Source organism: Lissotriton vulgaris, chromosome 10 (assembly GCF_964263255.1).
Source record: "Lissotriton vulgaris chromosome 10, aLisVul1.2, whole genome shotgun sequence".
In the NCBI taxonomy this organism is placed as follows: Eukaryota; Metazoa; Chordata; class Amphibia; order Caudata; family Salamandridae; genus Lissotriton; species Lissotriton vulgaris.
Genome location: NC_141698.1, coordinates 838,492,088 through 838,510,785, shown reverse-complemented (window position 1 = coordinate 838,510,785; position 18,698 = coordinate 838,492,088).

The window sequence follows — 18,698 nt, the reverse complement described above, 5'->3', positions numbered from 1 at the left end:
AATATCAGTGTTTAACTTACCTAAATGTGACAGAACCCTCTGTCTCTTGATAGGAGAATTTAAACCCCTAATATTCCATGAAAATAATTTAAGTGGCATGACATGCTAGAACAAAATACAAGAAACATTTCCAAGCAACATTCCAATTCAATAAAGTGAGGAAGTCATCAATAAAAGAATACAAACTTGTAGTGTTAGAGTTCAATTCAACGCAAAAATATTGAGAGATGTTTAGAGAGAAATAAGAAAATAGGCGGAGTGAAGCAAGCTTGGGATAATGATAAATATAGAAAATACAGAAGCAGAGGCGAAGATGGAAAAGAAAGTAAGTCACCTGAGAAGAAATAAGTGTAAAACTGAGATGATAGAAGTAGATAAGTAAAGAAGTTGCAGAACATAAAACAAAGGACAAAACAAATAATACACAGACAAACACCATACTTACAAAAAGAAGATTCAGGGGAACACGTGAGGGGGGATGGAACCACATGGAGAAATCGACATGTCCGGGACGAGACAAACGGAGGGTCCAGGAGAAACCACGATGCTGGGGTAGGGAATCTCTAAGAGCGATGAATACCAAGGATTAGAATAAATAATTGAACATAAAAGTAGGTCAGATGTTGGACCAAACAATAACAGGAACATTAGCAGTAAAATGGCAAACTAGACCAAATGAGCCATCAATATGTAATCCATAAACTCAAAAGGAAACAATAAAAGAGGAGATTAATGAAGCGTAACATAGCGAACCATCAAAACGAACCAAAGTCAAGTAAAAAATACAAAAAGCAACATAGTCTAGGTAAACTGAGTAACATTATTGTTTACAGAAATTTTGCATTGGGGAAAATGGAAATCAAATAAGATGCCAATGGTGTGCTTAAAATCAGCAAAAAAAATAGAATAAGAGGAAAGGGGAGTTGTAGCATCTAACCCACAAGAATTAGACCTTATATTATTCTAAGAAAATCATAGAGTCAAGTGTTATTCGAGGAAGAAGGCAGTTGAGTGTCCATAGCATTTGAATTGCAAGAGTTAATGAAACTTTGCAGCCTTGTTGGGTCATCATATGTAATTGTTGTATGTAACTTTGAACAGGCATGGATGAAAAAGACCATAGCGGGCACCCAAAGATTGGAGAGCTGGTCTCATGTCGAGGAACGCTTTACGTCTGTTAGCAGTGACCCTGGCATAGTCTTGTGCGAAAAACAGAGTTGAACCAGACTAAGTAATACATTGAGTAGATTTGACCGTATATAACACCAATAATAGATCTGTATACTCCAGGAAGTAAATAATGACTCCTCTTGGCCGCTGTGAAGGTGACATATTGGAAGGAGTGCGACCTAGTCTGTGTGCTCTTTGAATGTTGAGAGTCAAACCCTCTGCTAAGTGCAACACTTTGGGGGGAAAAGATTTAAAGAAAATGATAGGGTCTGCCCCCTCACTCCCTTCTGCCAAGCCATAAATGCGTAGATTGTTCCTCCTGTTCCAATTTTCAAGGTCTTCGATCTGCTTTTGGAGCGTGGAAATTTGTGATTGAAGCTGAGAGACACTCGCTTTAGTTTCCCTAAAGGAGGACATGGATTGTTTGACTGCAGTGACCCTTGTGTCAAGTTGAGACCAGTTTTCTGTTAGGACTTGTAGCTTAGAATTAGTTCCTTCCATGAAAGGTCTGAGGTCTCTCATTTCGTCCAACAGCATCTCCATAGAAACTGGTGAGGTTGATTTAGGAGGCGATGGGGGATTCTGCTTTAGGCGCTTAGTGAGTGTCTTCCCAGGTGGCACCAATGAAGGATCCATGGTTGTCACCGGGGTACTTGTAGACTGCAGAGAATCTTCAAACTGGGAGTATGCAGTGAAAATCTTGGAGTTATTTTACAAAAACATACTTTTGTTGCAGTTTCATGGAGAGAGCACCTCTCGTTCTGGCCACAGGGACACAACACAGTCACTAGGCAAAGAATAGGCGTGAAGATTAACACTTAGATGTGAACTTAAAGTAGGGGAAGAATCCATGTCAAGCTCATAGCAGATATGTCGAAGCGGTCAACAATAGCGAAGCATAATAAATATGTCTCCGAACCTGACCATGTTCAGAAATAAAAAAGAAAAATATGCAAGCAGGGAGTCAATGTAATTCCAAAAATGATAATTCGCTAAAGTATATAAAACCTGCAAATATTAATCATATCCAGTTGATAAGTGAGAGGATTGCACTATCAGTGCATCAAGGGAAACATAAAATGGCCGCCCGGGACTTCTTCCAGTCAGAAAAGCCAAGTGAACAGTTCCTTGCTCCAAATAACCATGATAGAAGCAAGAGGTCGTATTTCAGCTGCACAATCTCAGAAAAGCAAACAGGAGGGCACAAGCGGCATTTGGGATAATAGCGCGCTGTATCTGAGGGATATTGGCGAGCGTTAAAATCACAAAATGGCAGCCGCAATGTCGCGGCACCGTTGGAAAGACTCACTCAGCAAATAAAAGCATTTCCGTGCCGCTTCCGTGAGTGCCAATATGCTGGAAAGGCTCAGCACGTTTTCCGATGTCCTGTTGGTGACCTGAAATCGCCAGACTCTACCTCGAAGCGCGTAATCTCCCGGTCCCGCCGGAGCGCCTCAGCCGCACACTGCCATTCCCCGTGGGCGCCAAGCCACGCCCCCCCCTTCTCTGAACCCTAAAAACCCCCTACTCCTCTTAAGGCTACCAATTCCTGAACCCTTAAAACCCCTTATCGACCATTAAACCCTAAAAACCCCTTAACGCTATCCGTCCCTGAATCATACAACACTCACATTACCCCTTAACGCCTTCCTGAACCCTGGAAATCTCTTACTACCCATTAATGCTAATAATCCCAGAACTCTAAAACCTCTTACCAGCCCTTTTGGAAATGGCCCTCTCTGCAGGGTCATCCCCAAACCTTTTGCCTTCCTCCCCCTATTTTTTGCAGAATTTGTTTTTGTTGGCCATAAAACTCTGTGCACGTTAACACTGCTAACCAGTGCTAAAGTGCTTGTGCTCTTTCCTCAAAACATGGTAGAATTGGCTTGTACCTTATTGGCATATTTAATTTACTTATATGTCCCTAGTAATATGCACTACATGTGGCCAGGCCATGTAAGTTAAATGCACTAGTGGGCCTGCAGCTCTGATTATGCCAAAATACTTAAGTAGCCCTTTAAAAGTGTCTCAGGCCCGACATTGTAGAGCCTGTGTGTGCAATTTTAAACTGCCATTTTGACCAGTCAAAATAAACCTTTTACCAGGCCCAAACCGTTCTTTTAATACATGTGTCACCCCTACGGTAAACCCTTTCAATGTGCAGTGTATTTAAAAAGTTGGACATGTACTTTTAAGTTTTACATGTCCTAGTAGGGAAAAACTCTTAAATTCATTTTTCTCTGCTGCAAGTAGTTGCATTATTATAGTTTAGAAGTGTAATTTCCAAATGGGAAGCGATAACTGGTTCATGATTGGTGTCTCTGGAATCCAAATTTTAAATCCTAACTTATAGTGAATTCAGATTTGAAATTACAATTCTGAAAATGACACTGTTAAAAAGTTGGCATTTTCTTACCTTAGCCCTTTGGTGACTGCAGTCTGCCTCTGGGCACATGACTTGGTTTGGTTAGCAGTTGTGCTTTGTGTATTCTTCCTAAATAGTAACCCACAATGGGTTGACTGGACAGACCATCACTGGCAGGATGGGAGGGAGGAGCTGGGCTCAGTCCCACTTACACCTGATTTAGGATTTGTCCTGTCTTTCTATTGTTAGTTTGAGCCATAGCAGGGAAGACAGGGCGTGTACTTCAAAGTCATGCCTTTAGAAGTTTCTCCTCTTCAACTGCACAACTGGGTATAAAGGAAGTGCCCTAGGAACCACCACTTAAGTACACTTCTGGACCTTTGAATACTCTGCCAGGAAGTAGGACTACTGTTTTGATGCAAGGACTGTCCCTCGGCTGGATTGCTACTCTGCTGCCTTTGTGGGCTGACATGCTGCCTGCTACCATCTTGCCTGTGGAAGAAGAACTGGACCCACAATTTCATCTTGAAACCAGGACACCAGAGAAACTAAAATGACTAATCTGATGGCCTCTTTATCTGAGCCTCAGAGACACAAAAGGCTCCCCAACCGCTCCTGGACCCTTCTTAAGTGAGTTTCTGACCCCAAGAAGTACCTCTCTGGTACTGTATGCTTGGTGGGAGTCTCACACTCTTAAATTCAAGCTTTTGGGCTCTTCGCGACTGCAAACGGGCCCATTCGCATCGGAACCGTGCCACTTGTACCAAAGATCAGCTCATGCTGCCACCAACCCGTCTCTTCACACAGCAGCATTGTCAGCCCGCAGTGGACTGCCAATGCGGAGCTCCAGTCCATCCATACACAACAACTAGCTGGCTCTTTGTGCCACGCCGACTGCAGCCTGTGATGCTATCCTTTCTACTGGCAATTTTCTTCAACGCAAACAGGACTTTTGACAGAAAACTTGAGAAGGTTCAGGGAGACTATTCTGGGATTGCATCAAACCCACGTTCCATCGTGGTGAGCCGCCTGACCTATTGATTTTGATCGGGTCCAGTGTGACCAGATAGCCGGGGTTAGTGATTTATACTTTTAGGAACTATATTGCAGTTTATTCTTTAAAAATTCATAACTCCGGTTCTACTGCTTGGATTTTTGTCGTTTTGGTCTTGTTTTGTTCATCAAATTAAGCTCTAGTATTCCAATCTGGTGTAGGGTACGTTTTGTGTGGTATTCTTACTGTTTTTCTGTTCGACGTTTTGCACAAATACTTTACACATTACCTCTAAGTTATACCCGACTGCTCTGTGCCAAGTTACCTAGGGGCTAACCACAGATTAACTTGGGGTTTGCTTGTGCCTTACCCTGACTGGGATTGTGGCTGCTCCTTGACCAGGGTGACATCCCAGTCAACCAGTAATCCAATTTCTAACAATCCCCTTAATACTAACCACCTCTGAATTCTAAAACCCTTAACTACCATTTACGCTACCCTTCCCTGAACCCTAAAAACCCCTTAGTCCTACTCTTCCCTCTACCATAAATACCTCTTACCACCCCGAACACTACTCTTCCTTGAATCCCAAAGTATATTATTGACCCTTTACACTTTGCTTTAAAAGTAGCGCAGACTCGGCCCAGGAACATTGAAGTACCTTACATGTGCACCATATTGTATTACACAAGGTGAGAGGGTTTTTTTTAGGTTTGGGCAGAGTAAAGGATTTGTCCGAAATCATAGGATGTTGAGCTGCCGCCAGAGCATGGGCCTGGTTCTCCAGTTCCAAAGTCAGCAGTGTCCTGTCCACGCACAAGAAAGCAGAGCTAGTCTATTATAAGGATTTATTGTGAAGCCACCCTAATGCATATTATATTCAGAAATATTACACCAGATATCAAATCTAGTGATGCAATTATAATAATAAAATAAACATGCCAAAATAGCATTATTTATATTAATTAATTAATTTCTTACTGAATCCTAGCTAATTGTCATTAGCACTGAAAGGTCTGCCATCAGGAGGGGTACAGAACACTGTATGAATCCGCTTTTTTAAGTCTCTAGCTTTAGAATTATAGCCTATTTCTGTTAGGCCTTCAGCCTTCAAGGCCATTCTCTGTTTTTGAGATTCTAGTTTGCTATTAGTCAGCAGCCTTGCTAGAGAAACAACATGCTCCCTGGAAATCGAAAAAGTCTTCTCTCCTCCAGAGATTGACGATGCTGGTTTTATAGTATTTCCCAGAGCTATTATGAGAAACTAGCTTGTAACTTTTGATTGAGTGTGAGAAAAACTCATTGGAACTCTTCTGTAATATTACATTTCAAATCTATGTGTAAAACACTGTGCATTGTAAGACTACATGAATATATAAACTACAAGCACATTATCAGAGCATAACATATACCACATCATATCATATGATAATAGATATAAATGCGGGAAATTATTTAACAGTTATTATTGAGAAACACCATCTGAGGCTTTTAGGCCCTTTATAAGTGGTTAGCACCTAGATGAATGATCCAAAAACATGAAAGAGGCATGTATTCCAGGGAATTCTTATTAGCTTTAAATGCTAACCCCTGTCACCATGAGAAACCGTTCCTCCCGTCTTCTGAGGTTTTGAATAACTATCCTGTGAGGTTTGTCGCTTTAGCTTATCTAATGTTTTTCACATTTGATATATTTTGTCCAATATTTGATATTTTGTTGTGTTATATATGTATCATGATAGTACTGTGTGCTTTTTTAGATATGTCATTTATGTGTGCTGCTCCACGATATAATATTAATAATATACTGTGCTTAAACTAATTTTTTCTGTCAGTTTCATTTTCTTATTATTTGTCGTATCATTTAATTGGCAATCCCTAGTTGAATAGGAGCTAAAGTAGTAAAAAAAAAATATAATACTTCCTACATAATCGACTGTTGTCATATAACGCATGATGCCCCAGGTTCTGTAGGGTACTGGGATACCCCATTCTCTCACTAACACACACATGTACACACTCATCCACCCATACAGTCCTGCACATAAGCTGTCTTCAAAACACATGCAAACAGTGAGTCAGTCATTGATGCATCTATGTGCTAAGTAATACCCCCACCAAACCATACAGACACTCATACTGATACTAAAAAAAATCTAATAACCCATATACACACACATGTAGCTACTCACCAACCCATGCAGCCACTTATACACAAAGTGAAACACTGATACAAACATTTAAATATTTAAACATTACTCGCTAATATATGTCTTCACTAAGATACACTTAATAAGCCATTCGTCTTAATGACCTCTTTTTCACAGCCTCAGAGCAGGGTTGTTGGGGAGTCTCTATCTCCAGAAACTTTAAGTCGTGTCTTATTAATTATAGGTTGTTACCTAAACATATGTCTGAAGTTTTCCCACTTTTGGCCGACAACACATGGGATTTTGTATTTATAACTGAAACATAGTTGAAGGAAAGTTCCAACTCTGACCTGGACACGGCTATTCCTCCTGGGTATCATATTTTGTCCGCCAACTGGAACAGGGATAAATTGGGGGGTGGAGTGGCGATTATTTCAGGGATATATTTGATCCATTTTCTTCACTGTTAAGTCATATTGAAAATCTAGTGAATCTTATTTTCAGTATCAAACTTCTCCCCTCCTTTTCTTTCTCTTGTCTTGTGATAGATAAGCCCATGTATTGCCCCTGTAGCACTACCCCCTATTGTTTGATAGCATCAAACAACTTTCCTGGCAATACGCCAATTATACCATTTTGAGGGATTTTAATGTCTACGTAGATGACCCTGAGTGTACCCAAGCTGACCATCTTATTCAGTCCCTAGCTGGTTTGACCCTTATTCAATATGTACAGTCTAGAATCTTTATGACACATTTTCAAGTGGTATCTAAGGGGGACACGACACCTATCTCGCCTCTCAATAGGAACACAACGCCTTATACGCCTCTCAATCTCAAGGCATCTTTTTCTGAGTTCTGCCCCATTTCTCAAGTGGACTCACTAATTAAGCTTAAAAAATACAAGTCTGGCTCCCCAGATGAGCCTTGTCCTCCTCATTTCTACAGGATGATGGCTCACCACATTATTCTTTCCCCAAAGACAATATTTAACTCTTCTTTGACTTCTAGTGTATTCCCTTCTTCTCGGAAATAGGCGTTTCCTTTGCTGCTTCTTAAGAAACTGAATGCAGACCCTTGTGTCTTGAGCAATTATAGGCTTATCTCACTTGTTCCTGCCTCAGCAAAGATTTTGGACAAAATGGTGAACCAGCAGTTATTTGCCTTTGTGGAGGCAAATGGCCTACTCCAGGACTCTCAATCGGGCCTCCGAGCAGGTTATAGCACTGAAACCGCTCTCCTGGAGGTGGATGAGTTTGTAAGGGAGAAGCTTAATAAAAGCACACCTGTTATGGTGGTGCTACTTGACATGTCAGCAGAATTTGACACAGTGTCCCATTCCATCCTTTTGAATATGTTAAGTTAACAGGGAATCCGGGGAAGGCCCTGGCCAGGTCTAAATCCTTTCTTGGATGGCAGATCCCAACGAATGTATCTCCACCCTTGCTCTTCAGCATCCACACTTTTGGTTTGTGGGGTACCTCAGGGATCGGCCCTAACCTGTTCCTGTTTAATCTGTATCTCGCCCCTCTGGCTGACTTGATTGAAACCTGGCATGGGAAAAGTGGTCTCATATGCAGATGACACTGAACTGCTATTATCTTTTCAGGAAAGTTCAGAGCTAGCTTAACATAATGTTAAGGAGTGCCTCAAATAAGTTGGTGCTTGGATGGAGTCAAACTGTCTGCAATTAAACACCAGCAAAACGGAAGTTTTGGTCTGCAGCCAAGATGGGCCCTTGCTATCAACCCTCTGGTAGCCTGAAAAATTAAATCTCCTGATGTCTAGTTCCTCTGCTAGTAATCTAGGTATTATGTTTGACGCTGCCCTCTCCTTCCCTGCTCAAATTAGACAAATCTAATCGGTCTGCTTCCTGAAATTGAAAACCTTAAGGACGTTTTTGCATTTTTTACCAAAGGAGACTCGTAAAACAGTCAATCAATCAATCATGAGTTTGTATAGTGCGGCTACTCAACCGTCAGGGCTTCAAGGCACTGATGGGGGATGCAGATCTGTGTGGGTGTGGAGTTTCAGTCGAAGAGCCAGGTCTTAAGGTCCTTCCTGAATTGGGTCAACGATGCAGATTGCCTAAGGTGTAGGGGCAGGGTGTTTCAGGTCTTGGCAGAGATGTAGGAGAAAGATCTTCCTTCGGTTCTGGTCTTGTGGATCTGGGGGATGAGGCCAGGGTGAGTTGAGTGGAGCGGAGTTGTCTGGCGGGTGTGTGTGTGGAATACGAGGGGGTGGTTCAGATATTCTTGTCCTGCATCATGGAGAGCTTTGTAGGCATGTGTGAGGAGCTTAAAGGTGATTCTCTTGTTGATTAGGAGACAGTGGAGTTGTTGGAGGGGTTGTGTTATATGGCTGTGGCCGGATATGCCGAGCACCAGTCTGGCTGCGGCGTTTTCGACATACTGTAGTTTCCTGAGCTGGTTCTGGGTGACGCTGACATAGAGTCAAGTCTCCTGGTGATGAGTGCGTTGGTGACCGTCTTTCTGGATTCTGTGGGGATCCATCTGAGTTTCTTTCAGAGCAGGCACAGCATGTGGAAGCAGGATGGGGATACTGCATTGATTTGGCGGTTTATTGTGAGTGAGGATCCAGTATGATGCCGAGGTTGCGTATGTGGTCCGTAGGGGTGGGAGGTGGGTCCTAGGGGTACTAGTGTGGGGGGCCACCAAGATTCAGCCCAGGCTGAGGCGGTGAGTCCAAGGATGAGTACTTCAGTCTTGTCCGAGTTGAGCTTGAGGCTGCTGTTTTTCATCTAGGTAGCAATGGCTTTCATTCCGCTGTGAAAGTTGATTCTGGCAGCTGTAGGTTTGTTGGTGAGGGAGAGGATCAGCTGAATGTTGAGTCCCTGGCTTCTGACAATGGTGGCAAGGGGGGCCATGTAGACATTGTGGAAAGTGGACCCCTGGGGCACTCCGCCGCTGATCTCTGTAGGTTCTGAGAGAAACAGGGGTAGTCTGACTCGCTGCGTTCGGCTGGTAAGGAAGGAGTGGATCCAGTCCAGTTCTCTGTCCCAGATTCTGGCATCACGGATTCTCCTGATTAGGGTGCGGTCAGAGGTCCAATAGGATGAGGGCTGCGGTTTCGCCCCAGTCGAGGAAGGAGCGGATGTTGTTTGTGGTGGCAAGGAGTGCGGTCTTGGTGCTGTGGTTTTTTCAGAAGCCAGACTGGGAGGTGTCCAGGACAGTAGTCCATTCTATAGTAATGTCACGATTGGACTACACCAACAGTCTCTATCTCTGCTTGCCTGCTTGCTTGACATACAGACTTCAGATAATTCAGAATGCAGCAGCAAGATTAATACAGCGAGCAAGATTGATACAGCGAGTTCCTCTCCATCAGCATAGCTTCCCCATCCGAAGCATCTTCCGTGGCTTCATGTGGCAAATGCCCTTATGCTGGCTTTAAGAGCACTTGCTGGATCAGACTGATCCCCTACACCCAAGAGAGAGTAATAAGGTGTAACAACCTCCATTTGATGTGGATTCCTAAATTGTTCAAGGTCCATCATGGAGCAAGCTCCTTCACGGTCCTTCAAGCCAAGCGTTGGATAATGTGGTGGGATTTCTGTGTTTGCTTTGAGCACCGGGGGCTTCTGCTGCAGCAGCTGCATGCTTAACACATGTTATTTGATTGATTGCTATAACCACTCTCTCTTAAACATGTATGAGGGGCATAGAAAGGATATACTTGGCTCAAATGCAAGGTAAGAAAAGCCCTGCCCCCTGATGAAGGGTGAGCAGGAAAATAAAAAGCTCAAAGTAGACATCTGGGGACACTGTCCCACAGAAGGAACCTTGACAGACAGGTTTTTGTGCAGTAGCTAAGTAGGTACAAGACGAATCCTGGAGAATAGCGTAGGAGGAGAAAGATAGTCTGGGGAGACCAGAGATGGTGGAGTGAATATAATTGAGTTAAGGTATGTGGATAGGAATGAGACATTAAGTGGTGACTAGTTGAAGAACAGGGTTGTAGGGGACAGGAGAACAAAAAATAATAAAATGCTTAGACACCGCAGCTTACAGGAACCAGACAGGTACAGTCCCCTGGAGGGGCTGTGCCTGAGCAAGTACTGTGTTTTTCTTGTGTAAGATGCAAGATTGCCTTAAAAATGCTTTACACTCTTTGGGAAAAGGTAGGAATCCCAGTATAAAGGTGCTCCTGCAGATACTATGGGCCTCCCTGATTTAGTATTCGACGGATGGGATACTATGTCACAACCGGGATGGATATCCCATCCTCCATATTACAAGTGCCATAGGATATAAAGCACTTGTAATACGATGGATGGGATATCTCTCAAATATGTGACCGAATATCCCATCCGCTGAACTCTAAATCAAGCCCTAAATTCTCAAAGGAAAGGAGAGGAATGCAAAACATACCAAGAGTCTGCTGAAGTGGCCTCATAAATACCCAGGACCATGATTATGAAGAATCCATGTTGCTGCTGATATCTTGGTCCATCCTATATGTGATTTTTTTTTTAAATGTACAGAGTTTTATATAGCGCGAACTTGACCCAAAGGTATCGGGAATCAGAGTGCTTTATACAGCACCAGTTGCGTTACATGAGGACACATTAATTTTTTTGTTAGGCACGCGGAGATTAAGTGGTTTGCCCAGTATCACAGGACGTTCAGCGTCATTGCCGAGACTCAAACCCAGTTCCCCAGATTCGAGGTCGGCCACCCTACACGTTAGGCCAACTCCTCTCCCCGAATTGAATATTGGACTGGTTTAATCTAAACAACAGTCTATGAAATGGAATTGCCTCAGCTATTTCTATGTGATGGCAGTCACCCGAAGCATCCTGAAAATAGCTGGCAGCAGAAGTTTCCTTGGTGATTGATGTGCTTTGACTGCACCCCATGATTGTGCCCTCGTTGTTGGGCTAAATGCCTGTGTAATTCATTTAGCTTGATTTGAAATCAATACATGGTTACATTATGACTGCATGAACGAAAACCATTCTTTAAAACAATGTAACTGTTACGTCATTTTTACCTTCACCATATATCAAATGAAAGGAATAGTCTTCATTGATGAGAGACAAATCAGTGAAACTCCTTTCAGGAGATTTTCAGGACTGGCTGAGCAAGTACTAGTGTGCTAAGATTATGGAAATGTGAGTTATATAAACATTTTAAACTGTAGCTACTGCTCTGCCTCAGGAGGACTGGTGTAACCGTTTCATTGTCTCAACCACACCTGTGGAATGTTTAATGAGCCTCTTCTACGTGAGGGGGAGGGAGGGGTCCGTTGTGTTCTGAGTCAATAGGGCATGCCTACACATTGTTCGTAGCTTCGCAAAATACATGCTAACAAATGTAGCATGTAATTAACGCCCCCAACCCCCCTGCAAAAAAGGACATCTGTTCTCTGATGTGTGGGAAGATGGATCAATTAAATGATGGGAGAATTCCAGTACTAAATGAAAAAGTGCTTCACTGCTAAGAGTAAATTAATCTAGTTGAATTGCAACTCCTGCAAGCCTTGTAGGACTATTGCAACATGTTATCTGTGGACCACACCTAGAAATATTTCCCATTACACACTAGGAAAGCTGGAATTGTTCTGCAACTAAGAAGTAATGGAATTTCTCCCAGGTGGCTTTACATGCTGATTCGGACATGGGAGTCTGAATGTGCCCATATTTAAATCCAGAAGAAAGCCAATACCCATGTGATGAGTTGAATGCTTGAATTAAAAACTCAGCCACTGGTAATTGGTCAGGCCCTGTCCATTTTTGCCCACCATGCCACCTGAGACAGGAACCGGTCATACACAAATCCGCCTTGTTTCTGGTGCAATAGGTACAAACGGACCAAACTGCAATCAAGGTCCCCTCTGTACTGGAACACAAGCATCAAACTATCTGGCACAAGCATCAAACTAGTTCGGCTTGAGTCCTCTGGCACAGTGAGGACAGGATCCACGTTTGTTCACACCCCTCAGACAGCTCATCACACTGAAGAAAACCAAAAGCTATGAATGGAAGGCTTGAATTAATCTCAGCCACTGGTAATTACGCGGAACCACATCTCACTCCATCGTTCTTTTGCTCACCATGCCACTTCAGACTCGTCCCCTCTGAACAAAAATACAAACAGCAGCGGGCTGGTTGCTTGTGCTCCCTTTATTCCTACTTGTGCTCTTGTTATCTTAATCACTAAGTTTACATGTCCTACTCTTCATGCGTCTGCTTCTGCCCTCCTTTGCATTCCATATTTGATTACCATTGGCATAGCCTATGTTGACTTCTTGTAGCCTCAGAGCAGAGATGTAACACAGGTCCCTACAGCCCCTGCGGTGCAGAACTGTCCCCCATTTCAGGGTACCCCCATTCAGTCCCCCTGCGAAACATTTCTGTGAGATATGGGAGTCTCAAGGGGCCCTCACCACATCCTGCACAGGAGGATTTTATCTTGGGTCACTTACTTAGAGCTAGCTTTACCCTGTGACTTCTCCCTTTTGATTGAAGGATTTATCAGCCTTTAGTCTGGTTGGCAAAATGTTTTAGCAGATACTGGATGGTACTTGTCTCTGTGGGCTCCAAAGCTGCTATGTCCCCTCTTTCACCATTTCTATCTACTTCTCTCCATACTAACCTCTCTTCCACCCTTGCCTCTATTTTCTGGACTATATCAATTATTTTTTTCAAGGCTATTTTCCCTTGGCGTTCGTTCTCAACATCTTCAACAAACAGCCTGTGGATTTGAGGGCACAAAGGCACGGCTGATCATCATCATCAAGCTTCTTATGTAGCACAAATACAACCTGACAAGGCCACCTGAACATTGCCTTTAGGGATTCCAGATGATCGCTCAGCCTGCACATCTCACCTGACTATTCCTTCTGAACCAAAATGAAAATAAAATATAGAGCGAAATCCTCTTCTAGGGGTGGGACCAGATTTCCACAATGGCCCAGTAAATTCACATTGTTAGGCTGAACACCTGCAGGCCCAGACTAGGGCACACAAAACAAGCAGGCAGTCATACAAAACAGGCAAGGGCAAGCAAGAATAACTACACGACACAGGCAATTAGAATTTTTGTAGCAGAAAGGCAATGTCTACCTAAAGAGCCTGCCACCAGGGCTGATCGCTGGCTGATCGTGATCCGAGCTCCTCGAGTCATTTCTCCGACCTACCAGACAGGGTTTCCTCCCACACGTTTGAAAGCACACATTTACATGCCAGGATCCTGCAACAAGCAGCCTCGATCACCGAGGTTGGCTGTGGGTAATTAACTAGTCTTGAAAAGAGCAATAGATGCAGAGATCATGAGTCACACGTTTCCTCTTTTAAAAGATGGGACTGCTTGGGAGGCATGCGAGCATAGAGAAGAGACCCTGCAAAGGACGAGCATGAAAGAGAAGGCCTGCTTCTCACCACCGATAGCTTTACCACCTTTAGCACTGTGATTCGTCGTTCTTCTTGTCCAGCAAAGTGAGCTTGAGAGGGCAGTCTTGTGACATCCCTGCATTGAACCGCGCCCACTCTGCCTGCTTTTCTTTGAGGTTGATTTGTGCAGCATCTCATCAAAATGTACAACGTTTTGAAGTTGACTTGCCAAGAAGGCCAAAATAATTTACCAAACAATAATGTGAACACTAAATCTTATGTTAGAATTTCTCAAAATCACTCATCGTTATTGTATCTAAACAAATAGTTAAAGCAAATATGTTACAATAAGAGTCTGTTACTGGTGGGAGAGACAGAACGAAACGCAGAACTTATGTTACGTTTTCCATTGTTTAAAAGCATAAGGCCAGATATACAAAGGGTTTTTGCATTCACTAACTTTGTGAATCGATAAATCAGAGGGTTTGTGAAAGCTAAAATCCGTTTCCCTATGTATTAAATGTTTTTAATGATTCTGAAAAGTGAATACGAATCACAAAATGTTTTCAGGAATGGATTCCTGATTGGGTATGTGGAAGGGGCTTGTTGTAGGCATCCCTTCCAAATACCAAATAAACAGTAGCAACTCGTGGTGGGAGTGCAACCGGGCGCTGACATGGGGCTGGGGGAGGGGCAGGGTGGGAGGTAGTAAACTGCGGAATACGGCTGCACAGCAGTAAATACACCAAAAATAAATAAAACAAATTTCGTTGTGCGCGCTGCATCGCATTTGGCATTGCATCACGCGCAAGGAAATTCGTTTTATTTATGTGTTTATGTACTCACCTCTGTGCGGCCGTATTCCGCAGTTTACTACCCCCCGCCCTGCCCCTCCCTTGCCCCACATCAGTGCCCGACAGCACTCCCACCACCAGCCGCTACTGCAAATAAGTATGCTATGTATAAATGTATTGTGACCGAATTCCGGTTGCAAAACATTGATATACCACAGACACCTCAAGGGAGGTGGTAACCAATTCACAAAAGGGAAGGGGCCCCCTTGGGACCCCTTCTCCTTTGTGAATGTAAAAAAATAAGATTAGAGAGGAGGAACTGGTGCATGCCCATGGCTCCTTTTAAACAAACAAAATAAGAAGTTTTTCTTTTTAAACCTGGCCTCATTTTCTTTAACCCCTTGCCCGCGGCCAGAATTCCGCTCCTGTGCGGCACATTCCGATCGCGGGCGTGGTCATGACGGCTGGGAGCCGTCATCAGCACACGAGCACTGTATGCCATGACGGCTCCCAGCCGTCATCAGCATCGAAGGGGTTAAGGAAAATGGACTGTATTAAAAAAAGCTTGTTTTATTTAAAAACGATCACAGACATGGTGGTATGCTGACCTCAGCAATCCACTATCCCTCTGAAGGCAGTGTATCGTATTTGGTCGCAATTTGCGAACTACCTCATTAATATTCATGAGGTAAGTTGAACTGCAACCCACTAAGATTCGTTTTTTTTCAAATCAACCTATTAGTACTTATGTCAGTTAACAAAATATCACAGTGGTCCAAAAAATACTTGTCGCAAATTGTGCCCAGTATTTTGTGACCAGTGTTTAGTAGATCTGGCCCATACCACTCTGGAATCCTTTGCAGGAGCAATAAAAGGAACTAAGGGCAGGACACTCAATCAGCAGTTGCTTCAGATCCTATACGTCCTCCCCTTTCACATTCAATTATGCCAGCCTGAAGGCAAAGTCCTCCTCATCTTCCTGTGGGGCATCTTAAGGGCCGCCAATAAGACTGCAAATTCTAAATGGAATCTATGCATACTATGATCAGTTAGGTTGAATAACTATGGCTGTATTTTGTTTCACCTTCACAGATTCTCCAATGTGATGTGAGTCAGTGATATTCATACAATGGCTTTTGCCAAGCAGGTATCGACATTGCGTTCCAATATCACAAACTGGACGGTCGTGTTAATGGTGATGTGCCAGGCTCTTTTTCCTGAATTGGTTCAAAAGCACTGCAACACTTTATTACAACATTGTTTCCTATGAAGTAAGGTAAGGGATGATTATTTGTTGGGGTCCCTGATACCTTTTACCATTGATTATGCACTGCTTTGGATTGTTGGAGACTGGGAGGTAATGTTAGATGCCAATAATATTGGACTTCTTTGGTCCTCCAGATCCATGGCTGTCTGTGACAGTCTCTAGAATGTTCTGGTTTGGGAAATACACAGATCCCAGAGTTCCACGTGGTAGACTTGTTGGAATTTTTTTTTTTTACAGAAGTAACCAAATGAGCTCAGATAAAAGAAAATGTGCTGCACAATTTCTGGATGTACATTTAAAGAAGGGAGGGGTCTGGGAGGACACATGAGTGAGCGATTGCATATGTATTATAGCAGCTCTAGCAAAGTGAGTAGGCGAGCATTGCTGTTGATGAAATACTAGCGAGAACTCTGATGGGAGTGGAGAATGGGCGATGGGATTTTAGGTGCTTCCATGTACACTGATATCAGGGCAGACTGTGCAATTACAGCATATTAACAAAGACATACTTAGGTCTGGGCTTCAGCTGAACCAATGAATAGGAGAGCTAGCAGTAGTGCAGCCCTGACCAGACCTGGCTCTGGCTGCCTGGCTGGCATGAAGCTGTAGGTGGGTTGTCAAATGTCTTCCATAATATTGTTTTTTGACAGTCTCTGGAACTGACATTGGTGTGGTGGCATGAAAGAAAGTTTTCGGGGATATGATCACAGGCAGTGTGACACAGTTGTGAGTGGTTGTCTTCAGAGGGGGTCACCTAAACTGTCAAAGTTGACGCAGAACAACAAAGATCAGGGTTGAGGTTAGGAGATCTCCAATTTCAAGGTAGTCACAGTGAGATCCACCGCATCAGCATCCAGGCAGAAGAGGTCGCAGACATGATGAACGTCATAGACTGAGCTTTCATGAGCAGGGACGCAAATGGACATGTGCGACTGACAGTGAGCCAAGTAAGAAGTGTATGACTTAAAAAATTCAACCCTCCCACGACATAGCAGGGATTTGCTGAGAAAAATGCAAACGTGTCTTAAACTGCAAATTACTGGTCATCATGACATCAAGGACATCCCTGACACCCAGTAGCAAATTCATGAATGCAAAATGTAACACCTAACAAAAAAGCATAGCCGGAAATAACATCTTCAGAATTTACTTTAAATTTATTTGCTATAACTTAAATTAGCAAAACAAGTAAAACAAGTGCTTGTTATTGAAGACAATGTTTTTATTTACTAATCTTGGTAAAGTTAGTAATAGGGTAGTAGCACTAGTCACCCCACGAAAATGGTACTGGCGAAAAATACCCCTAGTTAAGTTATTCAGATTCTTGTTTTAGTTGCGAGCATGGAGGTCCATGACAAGGATCATGAACCGCCTCACAGCCGCAGATGTACTTTATGGGGTAGGATCTATCAGGCTAGAAAACGTCTGATGCATAAAATAATTGTTCACAGAGACCATTTGTTACCATGGCAATTGCAAACTATCTCAAAATATAAATAAAACATCCATTAGACAATGTTGTGATTCACCGGACAATATTTTGTATCTTTTTCTTGTTCATCATGACTCACTTTTTACTAATAATGCATGTGACATAACTGCAGTAGCTGCTGTATCATTTACCAGCTTAACTAGTCAAGCCTCTTTCACCATTTGGGTTATTTTCCATTGCAGAGTACAAGTAAAGGTCACATTTGTTGCGTCAAGATTTGCGGATAAACTGAAGACTAAAGCGAACAAGCATTTGTAATGCAAAAGGTCCTGCATTAGTTAAAGTTACAGCTATTGGCATTGCAAGAATCTTTCTTCGGGTTTTTTCCCCTAAAAAAATATCCTAGCAGTAGCATAACTAATAAAAGAAAACAAATGAAGCAAGGAAACGGTGCCATACCCTCCCCTGTTTCTAGGTGACCCTGTGGACCTCTATCAGACATATAAGGTACTGCACCCAGCAATAATGGTAAATACAACGCACCCCCAGGTCGAGGTCCAGGCTTGTCTTATTTATTCCCAAGCAACAGGGCTCACTAGCACACACAGGAAGCTCAGTAGAGCTTAGTCTGCTGCTGCAGCTGTTTCTTGCTCAACTCACTGAAATCCTTGATAATAAAATTCTGGTGCACAGAACGGAGGAAGAAATAACACTGCGCAGGTGTAAAAAATGACTGCAGAGAGCCATTCGCCCAACCCCGCGCTTTAGCGTCAGATGTTTACAGCTAAAGCTCGGCTTGCAACAATTGGTACAAAATTAAATAAATAGAAAAAAAGTTGTGTGTCCGCTGTATTATTTTTCTATTTATTTACTTTTGTAGCAATCGCGGCACACCGCGCTTTAGCTTAAGGTGTTTAAAACCAGAGTGGTTTGCTGCCATTACTACAAAAGTAAATAAATGGAAAACAATTACAGCGCCATTTGCCTTTTTTCTATTTTTGACTTTTGTAGCAATTGTGGCACTCAGCGCTTTACCTTCAGATGTTTAAAGCTATAGCGTGGCACACCGCGTTGGTACAGAAGTAAATAAATGGAAAAGAAATGCAGTGACCATCCGCCTTTCTTTCAATTTATTTACTTTTGTAGCAATTGCAGCACACAGTGCTTTAGTTT